This window comes from Rhipicephalus sanguineus, chromosome 7, assembly GCF_013339695.2.
Source record: "Rhipicephalus sanguineus isolate Rsan-2018 chromosome 7, BIME_Rsan_1.4, whole genome shotgun sequence".
NCBI lineage: Eukaryota > Metazoa > Arthropoda > Arachnida > Ixodida > Ixodidae > Rhipicephalus > Rhipicephalus sanguineus.
In genome coordinates, this window is record NC_051182.1 from 43171718 (window position 1) to 43195532 (window position 23815).

The 23815-nt window shown below is 46.1% G+C and overlaps 1 protein-coding gene and 2 non-coding genes across 3 annotated transcripts in view; all 3 read right to left on the minus strand.

Moving 5' to 3' along the window:
• The window catches only part of LOC119398654 (alcohol dehydrogenase [acceptor]-like), a 169085-nt gene that overhangs the window by 90555 nt on the left and 54715 nt on the right, over positions 1 to 23815 (minus strand).
• Positions 18290 to 18362, minus strand: Trnaa-cgc (transfer RNA alanine (anticodon CGC)). Its single transcript has one exon. It is a non-coding gene; the product is annotated as a tRNA-Ala (tRNA).
• Positions 18741 to 18813, minus strand: Trnaa-cgc (transfer RNA alanine (anticodon CGC)). Its single transcript has one exon. It is a non-coding gene; the product is annotated as a tRNA-Ala (tRNA).

The following is a 23815-nucleotide window of genomic DNA, read 5'->3' on the forward strand; positions in this document are numbered from 1 at the left end:
GCACCGCTATGTGCCGTCCACCTGCTGAGACAGTGAACCGTTGGCCTGAGTACTACCGACGTTTCATCATCATCATCAGTCTGTCTACGCCCACTGCAGGCCAAAGGCGTCTCCCATGTTCCGCCAATCAACCCGGTCCTGTACTTTCTGCTGCCACGTTATCCCTACACACTTCTTAATCTCATCTACGCACCTAATTTTCTGTCTCCCCCTCACGCGTTTGCCATCTCTTGGAATCCAGTCAGTTACCCTTAATGACCACCGGTTATCCTGCCGACGTGCTACGTGGCCGGCCCGTATCCATTTCTTCTTGATTTCAACTATGATATCCTTAACCCCTGTTTGTTCCCTGACCCACTCTGCTTTCTTCCTGTCTCTTAAGGTTACACCTATCATTTTCCTTTCCATCGCTCTCTGCGTCGTCCTCAATTTAAGTTGAACCCTCTGTAAGTCTCCAGGTTTCTGCTCCGAAGGTAAGTGCCGGTAAGATGCAGCTGTTATATACCTTCCTCTTGAGGGATAGTGTTAGACTACCATTCATGATTTGATAATGCTTGCCGAATGAGCCCCATCCCATCCTTATTCTTCTAGTTATTTCACTCTCATGATTCGGCTCCGCGGTTACTACCTGTCCTATGTAGACGTACTCCTTTACAACTTCCAGTGTCTCGCCACCTATCGCAAAGCGCTGTTCTCTGCCAAGATTGTTCCACATTACTTTAGTTTTATGCAGACTAATTTTCAGACCTACTCTTCCACTTTCCGTATCCAGTTCAGTAATCATGAGCTGTAATTCGTCTCCCGCGTTACTCATCAATGCAATGTCATGAGCGAATCACACGTTACTGAGATACTCTCCATTAACTCTAATCCCTAATTCTTCCCTATCTAGAGCCCTGAAAACCTCCTGTAAACAAGTGGTGAATAGTATTGGAGAGATCGTGTCTCCCTGCCGCACGCCCTTCTTTATTGGGATTCTGTCGCCCTCTTTATGGAGGACTATAGTGGCTGTGGATCCGCTGTAGATTTCTTCTATTATTTTTGTATAGGCTTCGTGGATGCCCTGATTCCGCAGTGCCTGCATGAGTGCTGATGTCTACACCGAAGCAAATGCCTTCTCGTAGTCTATGAAAGCTATGTATAGGGGTTGGTTGTATTCCGCGCATTTCTCTATCAGCTGATTGATAGTATGAATGTCGTCTATTGTTGAGAAGCCTGTTCGAAATCCTGCCTGGTCCTTTGGTTGTTTGAACTTTCATGTCGTATTAATTCTGTTAGCAATCACTTTTGTAAATAGCTTGTAGACAACATACAGTAAGCTGATGGGCCTGTAATTTCCCAGGACCTTGACGTCCCCTTTCTTATGGATCAAGATGATGTTGGCATTCTTCCAAGATTCTGGTATCCTCCCCGTCGAGAGACACTTGGTATACTGGGTGGACAGTTTTTTTAACACAATATCTCCACCGTCTTTGAACAGGTCTGAAGTTACCTGATTCTCAACAGCAGCTTTGCTTCTTTGCATTCCCTTTAAGGCTTTCTTTACTTCTGCTTTACTTACCGACGTTTACCAGGACGTACGTAATGAGGACGTGAATGAACGTGAATGCATCACTTTAGGACATTGTATGTTCATTGAACTTTCCATTTAGAGTGTGTCTTGGAACAAGTCTGCTTTGCGTGGGTTGTCTTGGAACGTCGTTTAAGTTTGAGAATATGTCTTATATACCTCCCGCGCTGTGCACGGCTCTTTTCTTCACCGCACCGCACATAAATAAAAGTGACGGTCCGCACATGACACTTTACGTCTTGTTTCGTCCACGTCCGTCTTTTTTGTGTGTTTTTTTATTTTGTAAAGATGTAGAAGCACGCCCAAGTGGCCGATTTAATCAACTGTACACCTTGGATATTCAGAAACGCCACCACATATTGAAAATTGTGTCTTGGAAGGGCGCAACCAGGCCAAAAGAGAAACTAAAAGTGGGGGAGTCTGACTGGTAATTTATCAGAGTGCAAATTTATTTTTTGTACACACTGCAATGCGAAGACCTAGCAGGAGGGCCAAACATAGAACATAGCGAGCGATATTTAACAAGTCATACAACAGACATAGCGAGCATTACTACTGGAAGACAGGAATAGATTAACAAACTTGAGTAAAATACAATCGCAGAAAAAATTAGCCAAGGTTTTAAAAGAACATGTTTTAGAAGAACATTTAAGCGCACAGTGAAAATCCAAATAAGTTAGATAATGACTTCTCGTGATGTCGCCAAGTTTAAGAAAATATTAACAATTAACCTTACAAGAAAATATGCAGGTTTTTTCGAAGTCAGCAATGCGTTCTGGGAAAACACTTCAAGCTAGTGCGTTCCAAGGTTCGAGGAAAAAACGAGTGTTGTAAAAGGACATCACGTGCGAAGTATGGCGTGAGATCTTGGTTGCAACTATATCGGACGTGGCAAGAAGTCGGAGAAAGGTAGTGACCAGAATCGCTATCAAACTGCCTAGCCGCGAGCAAGAAACGTGAGCCTGGTGATAGCTCTGCGCGGAGTAGAATGTTGCAGGGGTACGCATCTGGGCTGGTTGGTTCATGATTACGAGTGGAAAACAGCGGGAAGAAGACGGGAAGAGGACGGAGACGAGACCACGGCACTAATAACAAAATGTGTTTTATTCCTTCAATCAGCATAAATATACTTCATGATTATCACAATGAAACTACAGAAAATTGAAGAATAAACCTGCGCAGAAGCAGTAACGTGATCAACGGAACACGAGTTATTTATCCGTCGGAAGGAGGGAAATTGAGGGGAGGCTTCCACATGCGTCGCCACTATTGTGGATGTGATAACCGTCCGAAAAGAGACGCACGCTTTTGTCATGACATTTTGACAGGAAAGTGGTATCCTTAAAAGAAAGATGGCGACCGTAAATATTACAAAGAAAAGATAAATGACTATCTGTAGCTTGTTTCTGAAGTTTGTCAAAATGCTGACGCATACGGTGTTTAGCTCACCGCCCCGTTTGACCAACATAATAACGCCCGCAAGAAAGTGCCATCTTGTACACAAAACCTTAACGGCATTCAAGAAACTTGTGCCTGTGCTTCTTATAACATCTTTTTTTGTTCTCTACCTCTTGACTGACTTGCTGGCACAGGCTACCAAGCTCATTTTGGGCAGAAAACAACAGTCTAGCCCCTGCCCTGTCGACAACTGTCTTGAGATAGTGCGCTACCTAGTGCACGTAAGGGTTAACACATTTGGCTGTTGGTCAGCGCCGTGGTCTCGTGTCTTTCCTTGTCTCCTTTTTTAGCGCTTTTTTCACTCCTGAGTAGGATGTTTTTATTTCTCATCATTGATGAGTGTACATGAAGAGGTTTATAGGCGTTAGAAATGAATCTTGGTTCTCAATTCTGGACCATTTATACCCTACAAACATTTTAAAATAGCGGTCCCAGGCCATACATGCGTACTATGACGTGTTCGAACAAAGGTATTCTAGCCATCGCATTGACGATAAAAATCTAGATCGAAATGTCGGGCAGGCGTACATCACCATAATCTCGGATACGCAAGAGGCGTGCCAACTGTTTACTAAAGGCCGTCTCCCATTAAAGATTTGCAGCCTCTCGGGAAGCGAAATGAAAAACACTTACAGGTTGGTCTGGTGCTCCGGACATGCAAGCCTAGAGGGTAACGAGAGGGCAGGCGCTCTAGCTCAAGCGCTCACGAACCTAGCGGAGCACCAGCCTCCCTCCCAGTTACCTCCACCCCACACAACACACGATGGCCTTCGCGAGGAGGAAGGCAATGACCCTGCTCGGATGGCTCCGCGAGAGCTTCTTGCTAATAAGCGATGCGCACGGCAGAAATATGGCGCCGCCCACAAATCTCTTAAAGGGGAAGACGCAATCGACCTCCGTAGATTTCAAACGGGGGTCTATCCAAATTGGTTGCGATTACACAAAATTTTTCTGACGTTGTATGAGCGCGAGTGTCCGTGGTGTCGCGACTCGCCAGCAACCCTCTACCATATCTCATGGGGTTGCAGTAAAAGGCCAAATAACCTGAACTACCTACATCATAAGTACAGCATAGAAAACTATTTGCAGCAATGGGAAGCACTCCTCGCTAGCTCGGACCCGGAGGTGCAACTAGCGCTACTGGACCATGTCCGGCTGGCGGCACAAGCCTTTGGAGCCTTGGACATAGGGCCCCACTCATTTACCTCCTAGACCCCTTCCCTTTGCCTCAATAAAAGTTGTTCTTCTGGAAGACGAGGCAGAGACGGAAACTCCCTATACCTCCCAAGGGCCGCGCTCTCGTGTGCTGATACGCTGCGGCAGCGCCGCTTCCACCACTGGCGGCTACCGAGTATCTGCTAGAAATTATTCACGAACAAAACATTTCTTTGGTGACGTCACTTGAGAGATGAACAAATAAAGGGAAAAAGCGCGAAACCGAGAGGAGGAGGGTAGCCACGCAAGCTCTTCTCTCCCACTTCGCACGCAAGCGGAATGTGTTCGTGCTCTCTGCAGGTCCGCTGGCCAGTCGGGTCACGCGGCGATTCGTTAAATTTAGTTGACCATTTCTGATTTTTTTCGTGTGTTGTTAACATGGGATAATAAAAACTGACCGACTTCTCAATAATACAAAACTCGATCAACGCAAGTAAAATTTAATGTTTTTAGTTACACGTTTCATACTAAAAACAGACATACACGTAGTGTGAAAGTGTCAATCTGCAAAAGCAGCATCAATTCACAACTGAAATATGCACATAATGAGCAAACACGGAACCCAGAATATCTGAACCAATGCGAAAATCATTAACAATCACGAGCAGGCCACTTCATACTTGACTCAATTACGTCTGTTATGACGGCGCACATATTTTTCTCACAGAACTTGAGTACCGAGCAAGACAAGAGTTCAGGGGAAGATAGAGCCGTGAAGCGATGAGAAGTTGAACAGGAAATGCCGCTGGAGACAATGTTTGGGCAAGTTGACTTGTCTTCGTCAGGGCAACAGCATTGCCTTGAAAACCACTTGTCAAACTATTAGCTCCAGCGTCATTCCCTGTTAAACGATTTAGCAACGCATCAGAGTCCATTACATTTAGCAAAAGATATGATCCATTACATGTATTTCAGTGACAGTATTAAAAGTAAAGGCTCGCAAAGTTGCAAACTGGCTGCATGTATTTCCACGAAAAGGAAGGAGCCTGTAACTGATGGTGTATCAATTGACAGTATACACCCGTCGGCAAAATAAGTCGGGACGTGCGAGCGACGACCGCAATCAGATACAACTGCATTGCCGCGCCGTCTGACGTGGAGAGTGCGCATGCGCGTCCTTTCAATTTGGCAGCCCTATCTTTTTAATGGCTTGCAATGGACCAGGCGTTTATATGTAGCGTTTTCGCTAGGCGTCGCTTTCTTCAATCCGGGACGCGCTCAGTTCTACGGGCCACGGTGGCGGTGAAGTGCACGAGGCTCGCTTCACAGACTACGCAGAGCAGCTGAACTTTTCATTTAACGCGCGGGTGTTTAAAGCTCCATTCGCAGAAATTCCAGTGTCGGTGTCTACGTAAGCGTCGTTGGTAGCGCGCGAAAAATCTGCGCGTTCTGCGTTGCAAAAATGTGTTCAATGTTTCACGCACAGGCTTTGTTTTGCTCACGGCACGTTGAGGCTAATAACGGAGAAGGCGATGCCAACTAGTCCACATCAGGTTGTGGTGTTCTACTGTTTGAGGCGAAGCTCAGCGTCCTTTACGTTTCATCGTGTTTCGAAGAACTCACACTTCGAGTACAGAGAAGCAGGGAACTTCTACTCATTGATTAACACGCTATGTTCTTTTGAGCTGTCACTCAGCTTTTCTGAGTTCATCGCTGCTGCCACGTGTTTTTGTAACTTTGTGCAGCGACGCGGAACGCGTTACGATTTACATGTTCTCTGCAGAGGATATCGCAAGCTCTGAAGAAGCGTGATCGAAGCAAATAGTTGAGAAGATATCCATCGTTTGGTATCCTGTCCGAAAACTGGCCGATCAGTGTCTGAGTGTGAACACGTGATGCGACGGTTTCACTGTCTCTAATGACAACTATATACGGCATAGGTGCTAAGTTTCGCCGTTCCCATTTCTCGCTCGCTCTCAGTTGCTTTCTTTTTTTCTGTTCTTTCATGGCCAACCCATGACCTCGCCGAATACAGCGAGCGCTTTATTCTTTTTGTTTTCTTGTCCATTCGCCCATTTTGTTGCATGTGCAATGTGTTCTGCCTGCCTCTTATTATATTATGTTAATAAACTGAAGCATTCGTTCGGCACAGCGCCTTTTCATTTTCGGTACCCTCGTTCGTATTTCAGTATCTCATGGTACGCTTCAACTAAAACGAACGTGCTGAGAATAGAAGTAATGATGTGTATGGCACCGGTTTGCCACTGAGACAAGATATGCTATCTCTTTAATCATGGCATACCCAGCCGCGTACACTTCACCACCACCGTGCCCCCGTCGAATTGAGCGCGTCACGGATTGAAGAAAGTGACGCCTAGCGCAAAACGCTACATGTAATCGCTGGTCCGCTGCAAGCAAGTAAAAAGATATGGCTGCGAGATTGAAAGGATAAAATTATCTAGGGTCTAACGTCCCAAAACCACGATATAATTATGAGAGACGCCGTAGTGGAGGGCTCCGGAAATTTCGACCACCTGGGGTTCTTAAACGTGCACCTAAATCTAAATACACGGGCCTCAAACATTTTCGCCTCCATCGACAATGCAGCCGCCGCGGCTTGGAGAGATTGAAAGGACGCGCACGCGCACGTTTCACGTCAGATGGCGCGGCGATGCAGTTTTTTCTGATTGCGGTCGTCGCTCGCGCGTCTGGACTTATTTTGCCGACGGGTGTACATGCCAAAGGTAATATATGAACAAAGTGTGTAGCCGAACCAACACGCAGTGAAGCCTTTCATTAAACGTATTTTGCCATCAGCAGGTAGACTGTCGTCTTGACGAATTAGTCTAGCGATAATGCGCTTATGTCAGTCCACTGAGGCTTGCAGAGAACTGGCTTTACTCACGTACTCATGCAAGACGAATACCTCGTCAAACATGAGACCCAAATACTTGTGCTCACCCGTTGTCACTAGGAAACCTGAAAAACCTTCGTGGACTGGAAATTAACACACCACAGTGCCGCGCAAAGCACTTGACGCCCCGATTCTGCGATCTTCGTCTAATACTCGGTTGGCCTTCTCGACTTGGCTTCCTGCGGCTTCCGTTTGCTGCACGCCCCATCATATGGCTTATCATTCCTGTATTCATACTTGGTACGTCAACCGAGCGAGATAACCGAGCGCGATTCAACTTGTGATATCGCTGAGCGAGTGGCGAGGGTGTGCGGAGGCAAGCGCTACGAGCCCAAGTCAACCAGTTCCAGCGCTTCGCCCGATTTAAAATCGACAAGACAAGAAGTAATAATAATATCTGGGGTTTAACGTCCCAAAACCACGATATGATTATGAGAGACGCCGTTGTGGAAGGCTCCGGAAATTTCGACCACCTGGGGTTCTTTAACGTGCACCTAAATCTAAGTACACGGGCCTCGAACATTTTCGCCTCCATCGAAAATGCACAAGACAAGAAGTAAAAAAGACAAATAAACAAAAGAAGAGTTCTTCACAGTTCAATCAAATTTTCTATTTGTAAAAACTCGTGAAAGGCAATAAATGCGAACATCCACATCAACCTCACTTAGTTGAACCAGATTTTAGGATGCCCGGCAACCGCTACGAGCGCGCATGTTCTTGAAACCGAAAATGGCGCTCCGTTTCCGGGGCCTGGCCGAGGGACAAACGCCGTCATATTGGCTACACCATCGTAGTCGATTTGTGCTCTTAACTGCTATGTATTTAAAGTTACTAACTTCGATCAAGGAATTATTATTTAATGTACCCATAGATGTGATAGGACTAATTTAATTTCACATAATCATTCCGACTCATTTCCAAATGATTATGTTCCATCGACCAGGTTTTGCACCAATTACATAGAGGGATTAGGCTGCTCTAAAACCGCTTTTTTGTTATCTTCACTTTTTATTGGCTTGTAAAGAATACAGTCATGTGCAACCGTTCAAGTTTATGACGGAGGTGTCTACGATGCAGCGACGTCACTGAAGATAAAAAGTGAGGCTGGGCCAAAAACGAAAAAAAAAATCAGGAGCATTTGCCCTAACTGGGAAGCGGGCGCAAGCGCAGCTCGGCGTGCCTCGCGTATTATTTCTTTTTTTCCGTTTCTCTCTCTCTCAATTGCCCAATTCTCCATCCTAACTGTTTGCTTATCTATGCGGGGAAGTGGACTTTCAGTCACGTCCTTAGCAGCCAACATTTCCGTCGCTACTGACAGAAACGATTGTCATGCGTTCATATCCAGAAGACAATGAAGTCTGGCAATGTGAAATGAGAAGTCACCTTCATAAAAGATAACATTGCCACATCATAAACAGCTGAAGGCAGAGACAAGTATTCAAGCTGACGAGTTTTCTATTATTGGGCACATATTTCTCACTATAAAGCTGAATGAAACGTCAATATACCTGACTGTTTGTGCGGCCGTGTGCATTAAATCGCAGATAACAAATATAAAAGTGGTATTTTCTTATTTGGTTTTAGTAAATTGAACAATTTATTCGACTCACCGCCTCTTTGTTTGCAGTACCCTCGTTCGTATTGCGATAGCACAGGATACGGTTCACACTAAACAAAAAAAAAAAAAAACTGGGAGGACGCTTGAGCTTCGCATTGAAGAGTAGAACACAATAGCGTAATCGGGCCCTGTGTGCATCGTCTTCTGAAATGCTAGCCTGACTTCGGTTCTCGGTGCGCGCCTCACCGTGCCGTAAGGAAACGAGCTATTGTACGCGTAACACAGACCGTTTCAAGCTGTCCTAGAATGCCTGCTGCAAGCCCTTTTGTGAAGTGCCCACAACGCCATAATTCTTCCTTTTTCGAGTCAGCGAACCGCCCACTGCGCAGCCGTAAATTAACACGTGCACTTACGCAGCTGCTTACATTGTTGATGCTTTTGCACCTGACGATGACTAAATATTTCTGAGCGCTTTGTAATGGGTGGGCCTTTAAAACACCCACTCCTTGCGCAATTCACAAGTTGTGACGCCTCGTGCGTTTCTACGCTTCTGCCACGAAATATTACGTGCGTTAAGGAGACTCCTTCCACTACATTGCATTCATATAGTATCTTTTTCCGGAGTAGTTTCAAGCAATAGTGTGGCTCTGTCGTAGAACACCTGGCTGCCACGCAGATGGCTTGAGTGCGATTCTCACTCGAACCCAATTTTTTTACTATTTATTTCATTTGCATCTTTCTTGATTTTTATCTCAGAGACAAGATGTTTCGCTCAATCAATGATGACCTACACAGGTATTTCTGCGAAACGAGCTCTTTAATGCTACCGCGTTAAAAGTAGTGATGAAGAACTATCGTTGGTACTATTGATACTATCGATACTATCGATAGCTGAGGCATTATCGAACTATCAATGGTAAAAAATACTATCGATAGCGCTATCGATAGTAAAATATTTTATGGTACTATCGATAGCATCAAATCAAAAGCACCAACTCATTGAAGAATAAACTTGGTTACCCGCGCGCGTGGTGCATAGGGAAGCCGGAGGAGCTGGCTGAAGAGCAAGAAAGTTGACACACTTTTCTTCTTCACCAGAGTGCTTTGCTGAGACATGATCATAAAGTCAAACTATTCAGCTGTAGCGGAAAGGAAAGCGCTATATGTAGTGGAACTGCGCGGCTTAAAATTTGTAAGAGTATGAATTTGGGCATGTTGGTAATGCATAATTGATCACGTCGCGCAAAACGTGACACCGGAAAATAGAAGGGACGAAGACGAGCGCTTACTTCCAACAAGTAAGCGCTTTTCTTCGTCCCTTCTCTTGTCCAGTGTCAAATTTTGCGCTACGTGATCAGTTCTTCAAATTTATATTGCATTTTATGATTTGAAAACAAACAAAAATGTCATGAACTAATTAGTTTATGGAATAACAAACTTAAGTTTCTTAATTGTAAGGTGTAACTGGTTGCCTTTGGATGTGGATTTATTGATTTTCGCTGCGGTAATAATTTATTTCTTTTGCCAAGAATTGCTCATAATTAAGCGAGGCTGATAGTAGGCTATCACAAATATTTTGGCAATATGGCCAGCCCGCAACAGCATCATTATTCACAACACTATCAATAGTATTGTCACGTGGTTGTGACGGTGAATTCTGCTGCAACAAGACTGGGAAATACGGAGCTCTTTTTTGGGCGCAGAATTTGACGCTGGACAAGAGTAGGGTTTGTGCCGACTGCCCAGAAAATCAAAACTCGAAAATACAAGCGATACAGGCTGCGTACTGATAACGGCGAGGAAAGTCGTTGGCCGTCGAGTAATCTGATCATCGGTGGAAAGCGTCGTCTTTTATACATCACTGATGGAACCTTCCAGTGTTATTGCTGGTGCTCGCATAAGCTCTCGAATAAACTTGAGTCCGGAGTGTACTCTTGACAGAATGACCCCAACGAATCGTGAAGCTTCTCAAACATTACGGCGCGGTCTGCGTCAAACATTGCTAACAGTCTTTGTGGCTGAAACCCGAATACATCAAAACAAAGCAATAAACACGCGTGGCAGTAATATCGCTAGTAATATTAAGCATGGTACTACCGATTGCGCCATGGATTGTTTGGCGATAGTAGTACTACCCATAGTTTGTCTACACTATCGATAGTTTCAACGAAACTATCGATGCTATCGATAGTAAATTTACCGATATTTCTGCATCACTAGTTAAAAGACTATGCAAAGAAGGGAACTAATGATGTATCTTGCATCTGCTTGTAAGAGACAAGATATGTTACCTATTAAATCGAAGTAAAGCAAACACGCAATGCTTCACGCCCACCTTGCTCTAGTCGAAAAGAGCGCGTGACGGATCGAATAAAAGAAGCGATGCCTACCACCAAAAGATACACGTATTTAACCAGTCCACGCCAAGTTAAAGGACGCCCACGTGCATTGCGATGGTTCGACACTAGTCATGCTCAACGTCGGATGGCACGGAAATGCGGTTTCGTCTGATTTCGGCAGCCTGTCCAATCATCCAGGTAATTTTACAATAGGAAACAGAAGAAAATTCGGAAGCGGGAAAATGTTGCTCTACGTCCACATGGCATGTGCTTCGGTTAGCCCCCTGCGCCAACCACTACGAAGATGACGCATGCAGTCTGGCATGACTAGCTTGAACTTGCCCCAGTTTTCGGCCCCGATATGCATCCTTTAGTGCTACATTGTCACTGAGGGCAGGCAACACCCTGTAGCTAGATAGACTAGGTAGCTCATGCACCATCCCCCAGGCACCCATCTCCGTTTACTATGCTTCGGATTGAGTGGCACTTATGACAACAATGCAGTGTCTATGCAGATACAACGCCACAGCCGGTTGCCACCGCCAGCACGCTCTCAGCAGAAACACTAAAAACCACGTGCTATGTCTGACAGGAGTCGTAGTTTCGCCAATCTCGATGCGCTTGCGTGGTGACAACTAGGCTTAATCCGCAATGATGCCTCCGAATTGTATTTTCATAATAATAATAATAATAATAATAATAATAATAATAATAATAATAATAATAATAATAATAATAATAATAATAATAATAATAATAATACGTGGGGTTTAACTTCCCAAAACCACGATAAGACAGAGACGACGTAGTGGAGGGCTCCAGAAATTTCGACCACCTGGCGTTTTTTAACGTGCACCTAAATCTCAGTACACGGGCCTCAAACATTCTCGCCTCGTTCGAAAATGCAGCAGCCGCGGCCGGGATTCGATGCCGCGACCTTCGGGTCAGCAGCGGAGCGCCATAACCACCAGACCACCGTGCCGGGCCAAAGTGTATTTTCGAGAGTGCAAAGGCATTCAAGACACAGCCAAGGTTGATTTGCGCCACGTGTGGTTGTTTCGAACCGGAGATTCATGGCAGTACGAAAGAAATACCGCGGTAATGATGTTCATGGCGGAGGGCGGGGCGATATCTTCTCGAGCCGCCGCCCACCGCTTGCATACGCCATGGCACGCAGGTGTTTCTAACAACCCATAGGACGTCACTGAACGTTGACGAACGGCGAGCAGCATTATTAACCACAGCTTTAAAACAAGGGCGCATGTGATGTGTTAGGTCCAACGGATCCCCTTAAGAAACCTGTATTGACGCTACAGAACAGCGCAGCTTCACTTACCGATCACGTAGTCATAATGGGCATAGAGGATGCGGGTCTCCGGTTCCGGTTCTTTGGGTGGTTCTATCGGGGTAGGGAGTGGTGCCAGAAGACCAGCGAGGAATGCGGAAAAAAAATACCTCCAGAAAACTAAGAGCATCATTGTCAAACGTTCTGCAGCGAATCAGAATGTGTGGGACGCCCGCTTGCAAACAAGGTAACTGCTTGCGGGTGAACGGAGGAAGGTAGTCACGTGGCCGGTAGGTGCTACCGGTGACTGACCTGGCGTTCTGCTATCATTCGTACTGTTTGCCGTTCTGATTTTCTGCTAACACCTAAATGAGAGACACCTAGAGGCGCATCCCTGGCAGCAGCAGGAACAACGTTTCCACATGGTGACGTTGTATGTAATCATCTATTGCGTATAAACTTAAAAAAAAAAAACTACATCCTATCAAGCAGCGTGCTTGGTAGACAGGCGCGAGCATGCGCAATAAGCTCTACAGAGGAGTATAAATTGTACGGCTAAAAACAATACAGCAGTGCAGTTATCTCGTGAATGGCTGTTCAGCAAGATTTTATCCCACTGACTGCAAGCATGCTCGAACACCCTATCCATCACGCGCAAGAGCACTCCCGAAGCTTGTACGCGCTTGTCGTATATAGAAAAAATTAAAAGTATTCTTGCTGAAGTATTAAGAATAACATTCTAGGATTGTTATTTCACTGGCAAGCTAAGCATGTCCACCAGTTTGTGCAGTACCTAATATTTATGTCAAAAAAAGGAATATCATACAAATCACTAAGTGATTGATAAACAGCCGGCAACGATTTCAATGCCTGGTCACAATGGTCAGATTCGTGAATAAAATTAACAAAGGAAACACTCTCACATCGTTTTCGCTTGTCTTTCAAAGTACCTTATAGTCGCGAAATTCGCAAGGCACCGATTTGTCTGCAGAGCAGTCGAGTTAAATTGGAAAAAGAAATTTCACTCGCTAAGTGGCCTGCTTTTAAACAAAATTTAATTTCTGCAGTCATGAATATAATCAAATAATTACAAACTTGAACAACTCTGGCGTGTACAAAATACGCACAGAGCGACTGTCAGTAGTGTTCATGCTTTTCAGCGAATTGCAGTTATGGCGGCATTCCTCGTGTCGCAAACGAGCGTTTTAAGTTAAACTCGTAATAATAATAATAATAATAATAATAATAATAATAATAATAATAATAATAATAATAATAATAATAATAATAATAATAATATTGGGAGTTTCACGTCCTGAAACCACGATAGTATTTGGAGGGATGCCGTAGTGGAGGGCTCCGGAAATTTCGACAACCTGGTGTTGTTTAAAATTTCGTGCAGTGACCATCTTCAGTTTAATTTGGTCCATCATGGTGGATAAGTAGTTGTGGTGCTCGGCGGCTGACGCGAAGGTCACAGGTTCGATCCTGGCCGTGGCGGTCGCATTTTTGTGTAGGCGAAATAGAAGAGGCTCATTTAATGTGCGGCGTCAGTGCACGTCTTAATCACCTCAAGACGCGCATAGAGTTTTCAAGTGACAATCTTTGTAGGCACCAAGGTAGGTGGTAGCCTGCCACAAAATATTAAAAAATGGCACCCTCACTTCTGATATTTAGCGAACAGGTGTCCGCCTGTGGAAACGCTTTGCGATGATTAACATTCAAATTGAGTTATGACGTTATAAGTGCCAATACTGCGCTCATATCGTGAAGCGCACCAGTTTCCGGAATTCCGGAGGAATTGTGTGCACCTGAGCTTTGCTAGCGATCATGTAAGTGCATGAGAGTTTTTGTTTTTCGGCAACGCCACAACGTGCATCCCGCGGCCTGGGTCACAAGGTGATCTAATATCTGGCGGTGGAACCCTACAGATAGACACTTCACAACCGCGTCAGACGCGCATGAACTATCCTAATCATCACATCATTGCACCCACTGAAGGGCAGTGGTCTCTCCCATGTTCCTCTAATCAACCGTGTCTGCTGTGCTTGCTGCGGACACGGTATCCCCGCAGAGTTCTTTATCTCATCTGCCCGCCTGCACAAAACCTGTCAGAACACGTCGCACGTCGCAGTGAGGGACGTGCGCCTTCCCATGACGGCGTCTCGAGCAAACGATCGCCTGCGTCTAGCGAAGCGCACTTCACAACTGAGAGCGGCTCGCGCCCGCACTGCCGCAGACGACGCGAGGCCCCTTGGGGCTTTGCGCGCCTGCGCCGCTTCACTCTGGGGCTCCGCGGAGCACGGCCACGTCTTCGCGTGTTCATCCCAAGAGTGCACGACCCTGTACACCCTTGCAATTTTTTAACAGTATCGCGCGAGCGCTTAGTGCGGGACATGGCAGCGTCTAATATTCTCGAAAGGAAACGAGATCTGCCGACGATGCGCAAGCGCACAAAGCACACTGAACTGCGAGCGCCGTCTGCTACGCTATTTACTTCAACATATACTTAAGTAATCTTTAAGTAAGGATGTCCGTTATGTAAGCCTGTGCTTTAAAGGGACACTAAAGGACAAATAGCAATTTATGTCAGAGTGAAAGCTCAATGTATGACAACGTCTAAAACGGCAATATTATCAACAGCAGTGAGCTACTTACAAAGAAATTAAGCTAAATGTATCACACGATGAGCGCCACGAGCGGGACAATTTGGAAATGATCCTGATGACGTGAGAGAGTCCGACTACAATTAATGGCTCGTAATCAAAGTAGTTGCAATAATAAAAAAGAACCTTTCGTGCATCAAGAGACGTAATAAAATGCTGCCTGTTCGCGTCTATTTGATTCATTGTACAGAGAACCATTTTGGCGTTGCCGTGGGGAACGGCGCGCGTGGTTCACAGGTGCCGTTTTCGCCGAACTGCGCTTCGCCCGGCGCCCTGCTTCGCTCACGCGGTCGCGTCTCAGTGGTAGTTTCGGTAGCGCGTACTGCCGCGTGTGTTTGGCGCATTCGTGAAAGTCGCTCTGACAGAAAGTTCGAGGAAATGCCGCACGCATGTGATGGTGCCGGATGCGCGAATGGTGCACGCCGCCAGTGCACGCCGCCGCGCAGTAAAGGCGGGCAACTTTGGTCACGACAACAGCGACTTGAGAAAGACCGCTTTCAGGCAGCTGATTTGAAGTGCGCCAACGTGATGCGCACCACAAAACGTGATTTTATTTCGAAATAAGCACTTCCTTGGCACAAAAGTAGCACAACGAGTTTTATGAACCGCTATTTGAACAATCAACGTCGACTTAATATTTGCCTTTAGTGTCCCTTTACGTAAGGATGTCCTTGGCTGTGCTGTTCTGGAGGCTCATTCGATACTGATGCTTTGTGCTCAGTCATCAGTCTTGTTTTGTTTTGTTTATGAATGCCATACACACCCACCTGGAAAGCGTGAGCGTCGAGGAGACCGAGACACGCCCACTGATATCGTTCGCAGTTCAGTGTGCTTTGTGCTCTTGCGCATCATCGGCAGATCTCGTTACCGTTCGAGAGTATTAAAGGTACCGTATCCCGCGCTCAGTGCTCCCGCGATGCGGTTAAAAAATTACATCCGCATTCCTGTGCACTCGCTGGAGCCAGATTTTCCGAGGACTATGGCGGCGCCGCCACTGAATTATGTAACTAATGGAGGCTTGGCTTTAAGCATTAAGAGAAGACAAAACAGGGAAGAAAGAGCCGTTGGCGAAGGAGTGGATACACCTCGGGTCCATGGCGTACGTGATGCGACAGTAAGCTAAAAAACGGCCAAAACTCGAAGGTCCAGCAAAATGACAAAAACTTTCGCTTCTACACATGGTTATCGTGAATGAGCCCACCTGAAATGTTTCTCGGCTGGCTCGCAGCGGCGGCCACTACAGCAGAGACATGCATGCAGTGCAGTCAGACACAATCCGCCCCATATTTTTCTCATGTTTGGCCGCGATATGCAATCTTTATGGCTGCATCTTATTGTCCAAGGTAAGCGACAAGATGTAGCCAGCCACAACTCATTAGAAAATTGGAGGCGTAGGGTAAAGTAATACGCCTCAATGCGCTGTGTATACAGATCCAGCGTCGCAGCGGGTTGCCGCAGTAAGCGCGCTCTCCGTCCTAACGCTATGATCACTTTGTGCTATGTCTGATAGGAATACGTAGCGTTGCAGCTCCGGGTACGTGTGCATGGCGAAGATAGCGAGCCCGAATTGGCACTCTTCACATCTAAGTTTCCTAGTTAGCGTTAAAAGGCATTGTAAACAAAACCCAAGTTGATTTCCTCTGCATGTGGCCGTTTTGGACAGCGGATCATGACAGCACGAAAAAATTCCAGGGTAGGGGAGGCGGTGAAGCTTCAGAAGCCCCCGTCCTCCTGCCGTCTGGGTATGCCCTTGGTAACCTGGTGTTTTTGACACCCACATGAAACCGCTGGACGCTCAGAAACGACACGCCCCATCACTAAACCACAGCTTTGAAACATGTGCTAATGAGGCAGCAGATTGAACAAATTGGGCTTATCAGCCTCTATTTATGCCAAAGAACATCGCAGCTTGACCCGCCGATCACGTAGTCTTAACGGTCGTAGAAGGTGCCCATGTCTACGTTCACCTCTGGGAGCGATACCATGTGCCATACTGTTGACAAACGACCGAAGCTGAATGCGTAAAATAAGCCCGCTCAGGTAAAATCGAGAAGCATGTCTCTGAAAGCTTCTGCTGCAAAACAGCAAGTGTCAGACACTTGCTTGCAAACAAGCTGGCTGCTTGCGAGTGCACTGATCAAAGTAGTCACGCGGCCCATAACTAAGCCGGCGTTCCCTTATCATTCGCATCTCTGTATATTCAGATTTTCTGCGAACGTCTGAATCAGAGACACCTTGAAGCACTTCCTGGGGTGTTGTCAGGAAGGTGTTCATGTGCTGACGTTCCACCTAATCAGACAATCAGTTCTTCGGCCCAGCGACCGTGTTACACAGGTGTGAAAGTCGATGGTAAGGTCTTTAGTGCAGTATGAATTGTACTTGGAACAAATTTTGCGGCAGATCACACGCATTACGGGGATCATTTTCACGCAATGCAGTCAGCGATTACCTGCTTAAGCCGCACTTTCGGCGATTTTTAGAGACATGCATTGATGTCTTGGAGTGATATGAGTAGCGTTTTACCTACATATCGTGAGTTTAACAGGAACGTTGACTACACCGTCGCCTAAAGTGTCTGTCGTAACCTCGGACTAGTGTTTCAGCACAGACTGCACTTTTGTGGAAGCGAAATTTTGTGGAAGCGCTCTCCTGGCACATTTATGCGATGACGAGAAATGCTTAAGTATGGCTTGCTGATTCATTGGAGTACGTATGTAACGACTTGTGTGGAGCACGAGCGATTACGCACGAAATCGCCAACGTCGCCAGCTATAGGAAGTATATTGTTTTCTCTTGTTTTTTCCACTAAAATTGTCTTTTTCAGTTTTCATTGTGTACTTTCGCGGTTCTGACATGATACAGCCTGTGAATTAATAATGGCACATACCCGGGTACCAGTGCGCGCTGTATGCCGGTATGCGTCTTACATCCCGTTGGGAAAGGGTGTCACGATGTATTGACAGGCTTTTCATGTTATTAAATTCAAAGCGTTTATTTCTGAACCAAAGACACCTTGACCGTTTTTATCTATACATGTATATATCTAGTCGCCTACGTCGTGGTGCTCTCGCGGTCGTCATATTAAGTTGGTATATACCACAGTTGGCATAAGCGGACTTTAGTGGATAACGAACAATATCCGCAGTTCATGTGATCAACAATGCCCTTCCTTGTCGAATATGTCATGATATCCTGCAAGTGCTAATTCTAAGGGCTCGTTTTCTTTGTCATACACAATATTAATGAGCACTAACAGGCAATAAAGCCAAGGAAAGTATAGGGGATGTCTTTAGTAGTAAATGTAAGGTAATTGTGAAGAAAGAAAAGTGGACGAAAAGATGGCTTGCCGCGGGCAGGGACCGAACCTGCGACCTTCGAATAGCGCGTCCGATGCTCTACCAACTGAGCTACCGCGGCGGCCATCCCCCCGTCCACTTTATTGAGTATATATGTACATTTAAACGTGGGAGCGTCAGTCAGCGCCGCCAGTAGCCTTGACGGCGAGTGCGGAACACTCTTTTTCTGCCTGTTGGCGTCACGCAGCACGTGAACTTATTACGAGCTGGTAGCTGACCAAAAATCCCTCGCATACTACCTGAAAAGCGTCATGTCTGCCAGAACGAGACCCTCGCTATGAATGAAAGAAATGAGTGTTAATGTTAAGGGCTCGCTTTTTATGTTATACACAATATTAATGAGCACTAACATGCAATAAAGCCAAGGGAAGTATAGGGGATGTTTTAGTAGTAAATGTAAGGTAAACGTGAAGAAAGAAAAGTGGACGAAAAGATGGCTTGCCGCGGGCAGGGACCGAACCTGCGACCTTCGAATAGCGCGTCCGATGCGCTACCAACTGAGCTACCGCGGCGGCCATCCCCCCGTCAATTTTATGGCGTCTATGATCCAGGTCCTAAGTATGTTTAAGCAAAGGGGCAAAGGTTTGTGCTTTACTTCTGAAATCCCAGAAGACAATGTCTTGCAATTCTTAGATCTTTCATTACAGTTCCAGAGGGACCAGGTTTGCTGGTCTTATTCCCCCCGTTCCGCAAAACCATTATTAAGCTATCGCTCTGCTCATTCAAAAAATGTAATGAATGGATTGGCCACGCCTTGTCTCAATTCCGCTTTAAAGAAGTCCTGTCCTCATGCTGTATGTGAGAGGTTTTTACGGCAGATTGACAGATTGGAAGCGGCTGGTTTCCCGCGCCTGGTCCTAGCCTCCACTTAACAGCGATTGTCATCGCTTGAAAAAAGGAAAAAGAAGAGGGTCTTGATGCTGTGGTTCTGCCCTCGGATAGGGGAAAGAAATTCGTCGTTATCCCCTATCTGCACTCGGTATCGCACCGTTTGAAGAAGATTGCTGGTCATTATGATGTAAATGTTGTTTTTCGCGCCGAGAAGAAGCTAGGAAGCGTGTGCGCGAGAGTTGAAAAAAGAGCGCAGAAGGGGCAGGCCGCTGACACCACTGAATGTTACTCTATAATGCACTCTAAGCGTTTCACTGACTGCGCGAGCGGAGTGGTGTACTCCATCCCTTTGTCATGCGGTGGTGCGTACATTGGGCAGACGGGTCGTTGTCTTAACGTCCGTCTAAGGCAGCACGCTAGCTCTCTGAAGGGTACACCATCTACGCATCTTTCCCTCCATTGCCGGAAGTGCGGATGCGCAGCCGATATAAACCAAACCGCTGTGGTGATGAGGCACAGGGACCAGCGCACGCGTGAAATCGCTGAAGCGTTTGAAATTAAAAAAGCATGAGACAGATGCGTGAGCCAGCCTTCAATCGCTCTCACAGAAGCTGAGATTACTTATCTACAGCATACGTGATTACATGCCTGGTGGGGGATACGATTCCTTGTTTTTTTTTGTTTTTCTTTATGCTTATATACGACGTGTTTCTTCCATTAAACTTTCAGTTGTTAGACAGCGCTTGTCTCGCGCACTTCCTTGTGTTTTCGTGTTCCTTTTTTGCGCTGAACGTGTTAAGTATGTTCTAGCTAGTCCAAGGTGCCACCTTACGCCTGTGTCACCTTTACCAAGAGAATGGGAAGTTGGCCTAGTTGGAATGGTATGCATGATTGACACAGCGCTCGTCCTGTGCACTCTGCTTCCTTTCATAATCGTATTTGGCGCTGCGTCAATCACTGTTACCAACTTGCCCAACTTTCCATACTGGTTGCGACTTGTTCATTGCCTATTGAGAGAAATTTTATTTTAGTGCCTGCATGCCTGCACGAGCACCCGGAGGCGGCAAGCGCTCCCGAAACTTTTCTGTGCATGTCGTATATGAATAAAACATGAAACAATTTTGCAGCAGATACTCAGAAATGAATTCTTCTATTGTTGTTTCCCTTTGCAGCGACGTTCCCCAATGATTACGATATTGCTGTCAACAATGAACGTCATCCATAACGCTGCAGGAGCTTAATGACTGATATAATCAAATGGGAAGGTTATAAATTTCTGACTGCAGTGGACTGAGGCAATAAACAAACGAATTAAAGAACAATCTGGTACCGTTTTGCATTGCATTTTACAGGTCCTTATAGGCACTAAATGGCTAAGGCGTCGCTGCGCGCGTTGTCCTCCAGAGCGTACCACTATTTCACAGACGTTGCCAAACAGAATACTCGCTGTGAAGTCAACGCCTAGAGAGGCGAGCGCTAATTTCGCAGCGTTACGCGTGCCGTGGATTCTAGTAACATTATGCCGGTTGCCTTCGAAGGACACTGCGTCCTCATTATTAGCGCCTCTGACTGCTCCAGGCCCCCTAAATGAGCTCTTAGCCGTGTGGGCATCCAAATCCACCCACACATTGCTTATGGCGTATCACGTTCAAATAGGGGTCGCTCTATGACTCAAAGGCCGTGGAGATAGATAGATAGATAGATAGATAGATAGATAGATAGATAGATAGATAGATAGATAGATAGATAGATAGATAGATAGATAGATAGATAGATAGATAGATAGACAGATAGATAGATAGATAGATAGATAGATAGATAGATAGATAGATAGATAGATAGATAGATAGATAGATAGATAGATAGATAGATAGATAGATAGATAGATATATAGATAGATAGATAGATAGATAGATGCGTAGGATGATTTCCTAGGATGTTTTCTTTTGAGAGTGGCCTTTAATTAAGTCGGCCCGACCTAGCTTCCTTGAATTTCATAGGATAAAGCATCGGACACGTATTCAATCGTCTCATCAAAGCTGCAAAAATGTCAAACCGTACTCAGCCATACCTGTTTATAACGAGTGGGAAGTTGCATAGACTCAATGGGTACAATAAAGTTATTTTACGACTCAAATTTCCACGCAACACATGAAATTGAAACCCAGAGTAAAGCGACAGTAAGAAAAGACACATGTATGCGCTTGTAAATATCTTATTCGACAAGCGTTTGGTTCAAGTGACCACGCAGCATTCGTGCTCTAAAGTAGCATATGTACCCTAAGACCTTGTAGGTCAACAGCATGTGCAGCTTCATAGGCTTTGTCATTGCCCGAAATCATGCGAATGCTCGACTACAAGTGAAATCGAATGTCTTGTCTCTTGTCGAGTGCATGCTAGTGAACGCACAAGCAGTTCATGCCCAGAATCAGAGGAACACCTGTCTTAACAACGTCTTATTGAGTTGATGCACCAGTTTCGTTTCCTAGGTGCCGTCATAGAGCGTGCCCCATTTGCTAAATGCATCCTCACGTACCGTATGTAGACACTCAACTGACGCATTGGGTGGGTCTTTTGTGCTTTCTTTCAGGAAGGGTGGGCGGACACGTGGAAACTGTCTTTGAGATCGCTGAACGCAAAGTTACGCGGCACCGAGGAGTGCCGAGAAAGTTTCTAACCATCAGATTGCGGCGAGGATCAGAACACGTTCCAATGTCGTCAAGATCCGTTGTGTTGGAGCTACGACGGGGATGACATTCTGCAGTCGCCTGAGCGATGACGAGCCCGAAGGAATACCACAAAATCTGGCCTTCCTTTCTCTCCTCTTTCTTTCATTTTATGGCACTGCGCAATGCTTACACCTAACTTCTTTCTTCATCCATGCCATGGACCTTCATCTAAGCCCTCAGCAACGCAACACTTCAGTTGTTACGGGCAACAGCGACGGTCATGCGTTCATACCAAGAAAACAATGAAATACGGCAACGTAGCATGAATAGTGACCTCTATGAAATAATAGATTGCCATATAAGAAACGGCTGATCGCCGAGAAGCCCACGATCGAGAGAGTGCAAATTCTTTTGAAATTGCGCACCCAAATACGCATGCGAATGGTGCATATTCGGGGCCCGCATTTCTGTACGATTGCCGGCTCCGGATTTTTTTGCGTACCTCATTGTCACTGAAATGTATGGGTCATAACAAGCGTAGCCTGAAAAAGAATCTGCATACAACTTCGTCCTGGCCCGGTATTCCCTAAGTTTGCACTGGTGATCAGTCCGTGCAGATACGATAATTGCACTTTCAGCATAACATATTTAATATTGAAGTTTCTTCCGAAATTTTATTCGGCGACATGGAGAAATGTGGTTAAAGGGATCGGTTGACACTGGGCGCATTTCACCATCCCATAAAAAAAGGTCCAAGATTTTCTTTGGACGCACCAGGCGCTGTATAACCAGGGACCCAAATTTTCTTCAAAGCCACGCATCATGATGCTGTAATAGTAGCGCGAAAAAAGACGAAGACAAGAAAGTGAACACCACAAGCGCTTACTCACAGCTGAAAGCTTTATTGCTTGAACAAAAAATATATCTAAATTGGACGCTCGACTAATTCCCGCGCATGCGCACCGTGGGCAAGGCAAAAGGCAAAAACCAGAACAAAAACACACCTCCTTCAACCCCGCTCCCCGCAACAGGCTACCCCCTTTTCTTGAGTAGTATCACTTCCCTCTCCGATATGGCTAAAGAACCATGACTGACGCACATAGATTCCCTCATGCTAATATTAAAAGCTTCAGCAAGTTGTCGTGTCGTGCGATCGTGGTGTTTAAACAAGATCTCCGTCGCGGCGAATTGAGAATGCCGTGCGTTCAGAATGCCGTGCCGGCTACTGTGTGGCACAATAAAAAAATTGCACCATCTCCCGCTAAAGGGGACCATGACGCGATGCGAAGCCGGAGCACTTCCACGATCGCGTTTCGTTGGGGTTCGCTGGGCATGCAACTGACCTCGCGTCGTGGAACGCGAAGAGGAACGCTACGCGCGTCGTGTCTTCCCTCTAGCCTGGCCGTTAATTTTCACAGGGCGAGCGGGGAGTGCTGTCGACAGGCGCGCGAGAGGGGGGCAGATTAGGAGAGGAGAGATAGGGGAAGGGGACGCGTATGCGCTGGCGCTCATCGTGGCGTTGCGCAGGAGAGAATTTCGGCATGTCGAGCCCGCGTTTCAGAGGAGTAGAGAAGTGGGGAGGAGAGAGGAGGAAAGAGAGAGAAGGGAAGTGGAGAGGGGATGAGAGAGGGGTAGCGGGGAGGGTAATGGATAGGAGGTGTGTGGAGAGGGTTTGCGCATGCGCAGTCAGGGTGGTCAAGCCCCACACCACCACCACCGGTTTGAGCTCTGCTATAAGATGCCTCGCATCTAAAACTAGGTGTGCTTTGCATGTGCCTGCATAATCTGGCCTGTTCATCTTGACTAATGCTGTATGTTGGACAAGCCAGCGACCAGACTTTTGTCAAAACGTTAGATACCAACACTGCAGTTTAGCTGCACTTTCCGAGAGATGCTCATCACATAAAACAGTAGTGCTGATACACAATAATAAAAGCAGACATATCACAAGTCCATCTTTAGTGCGCTCACTATTCTAACTTGTAAATTACTCAACGCTGTACATGGCATCAAT